The sequence below is a fragment of the Sander lucioperca genome, chromosome 10 (assembly GCF_008315115.2).
Source record: "Sander lucioperca isolate FBNREF2018 chromosome 10, SLUC_FBN_1.2, whole genome shotgun sequence".
Lineage (NCBI taxonomy): Eukaryota > Metazoa > Chordata > Actinopteri > Perciformes > Percidae > Sander > Sander lucioperca.
Window position 1 is genome coordinate 2,359,457 of NC_050182.1, and position 2,500 is coordinate 2,361,956.

Below are 2,500 nucleotides of genomic sequence, written 5' to 3' on the forward strand. Positions count from 1 at the left end.
CCGTCATGTTGGTCCTGACAGGTAAGATCAGAGTCCCAACATGGACACAGTCAGTGGGGGGAGAAGTCTTCAGATCTTTACTCTGTGTTGAAAGGCTGACGCTTGGATTGTGTAAGAAGAAGGTGAAGTAGTGAGAATAGTTGAAAAAGTGGGAATGGCTTTAATTAGTATGAATGTTAATGAAAAGTTGAATAATACCCAGAATGTTTGAGAGATGTGGAATATAATGATGTAATATTAGTTTTTTTTAAGATGATGCAATACGGGAAGTCTGGCTTCAATTGTGTGCGTGTTTGTTTCTGTGTATGTGTGTATGCGTATGCATGTGTGTGTGGTGTGTGTGTGTGTGTGTGTGTGTCAGTCTGTGTGTGTGTGTGTGTGTGTGTGTGTGTGTGCGTACATGTGTGTGTGTGTGTGTGTGTGTGTGTGTGTGTGCATGTGTATCTAAGTGTGTGTGCGTGATGTGGTCAGGGGGATGCAGGTAGGGGGGCTGCAAAAAAAGGAGGCAAAAAGACTTTGTTGGAAGGACTCTGTTTCAGCCATCATAGGGAGCATGCAGATATGGAGATGGATATGCTTTGTTTACCCTTCATGTGTGGAGTATTATACATGAAAGACTTGTAAAGTATGTGTCCATGTAGGCCTGTCACCTTGTCAATAACGCTTCTCATAGTATTTGGATCTTGTATGTTTTCTTGCGATGCCTTTCAGATCCAAATAAAAGAATTCAAATGTGTGTCTATGTGTGTGTGTGTGTGTGTGTGTGTGTGTGTCTGTGTGTTTGTGTGAGTGTGTGTCTATGTGTCTGTGTGTGTGTGTGTGTGTGTGTGTGTCTGTGTGTCTATGTGTGTCTGTTTGTGTGTTTTTGAAGTTGAATAATACTCAGAATGTTTGAGAGATGTGGAATATAATGATGTAATATTTGTAGTTTTTTTAAGATGGTGCTAAACGGGAAGTCTGGCTTCCATTGTGTCTGTGTGTGTGTGTATTTGTGGGTGTGCTCGTGTATGTGTGGGTGTGTGTGCATGTGTTTCTAAGTGTGTGTGCGTGTGTGTGTGTGTGCGTATGTGCGTGTGTTTGTGCGCATGTGTGTGTGTGTGTGTGTGTGTGCACACACAGTAGATGTACTTAGTAAGATTCCACCTCTGGAGCCAGTTCCATTAAAAGTGAACTTGATTGTAACGTGGCCTGTCTCAGAGTGGTGTTTCTGGGCTCTGTTCTGCCAGTTTAACTTTAGTTCATGTTGTGGTTCAGAATAAAGAAGCTGGAAGACATCTCTGTGTCCTGTTGGTGCAGAAACATGCAGACTGAAGCAGATTATAATCACACACGTTGAGAAAAAGACACATGAAGGGAAGTGAGATCAGTGAGATAAAAGAGAGGAAAGTAACCAGAGATGGAGGAAGTACTCTCATCATTTACTGCAGTAAAAGTACACTAGTATTATCATCAACTCTAAACACAAAACATTAAAGTACTTCTTTGGCCCAGTGGGCTCAGAGTCTTGTTATTGTTTATGTTATCAGATTATAATTTAGGTATTAGGATTATTTATTTGGTACACACACACACACACACACACACACACACACACACACACACACACACACCAGAATCAGAATCAGAATCAGAAAGGGCTTTATTGCCAAGTACGTTGCACATACGAGGAATTTGTCATGGTGTTGTTGGAGCATGTCACACATTCAAATATAAGAAGGATAAAAAGAGATAAACAATATAAGTATAAACATATACACACAGTATGTATTAATAACGATAAAATAAATTTTAATAAATAGTAAAATAAGTTAAACAGTAGTGAAAAGGGACGCTACAGCAGAGTAGGTACAGTGGCATGAGGAGCCAGAGGTGGGGTGTGGAGAGAGTCAGGATGGATTCCGGGCCTTGTTTAGAAGGCTAGTGGCGGAGGGGAAAAAACTGATTATGTGGCGTGAGGTTTTGGTCCTGATGGACCTCATCCTCCTGCCAGAGGAGAGTGACTCAAAGAGCTTGTGTCCGGGGTGGGAGGGGTCAGCCACAATCTTTCCAGCACGCTTCAGAGTCCTGGTGGCGTAAAGGTCCTGGAGCGGCGGCAGATTGCAGCCAATCACCTTCTCAGCTGACCGAATGACACGCTGCAGCCTGCCCTTGTCCTTGGCAGTGGCAGCAGCGTACCAGATGGTGATGGACGATGTGAGGATGGACTCAATGATGGCTGTGTAGAAGTGCACCATCATTGTCTTTGGCAGGTTGAATTTCTTCGGCTGTTGTGCTTTCTTGACGAGGGAGCTGATGTTCAGCTCCCACTTGAGGTCCTGGGAGATGGTAGTTCCCAGGAAGCGGAAAGACTCCACAGTGTCAATTGTGGAGCCACAGAGGGTGATGGGGGCAGGTGGGGCTGGGTTCTTTCTGAAGTCCACAACCATCTCCACTGTCTGTCACGTTGGCCTGCGGTGAGATGTAAACACCGACCAGAATGTATGAATGGAACTCACGGGGT

The 2,500-nt window shown here is 44.0% G+C and overlaps 1 protein-coding gene across 1 annotated transcript in view; it reads left to right on the top strand.

Annotated features, from left to right (window-relative positions):
- The window catches only part of LOC116063528 (sialoadhesin-like), a 30,549-nt gene that overhangs the window by 18,964 nt on the left and 9,085 nt on the right, over positions 1 to 2,500 (top strand). The gene's annotated exons all lie outside the window — the stretch shown is intronic.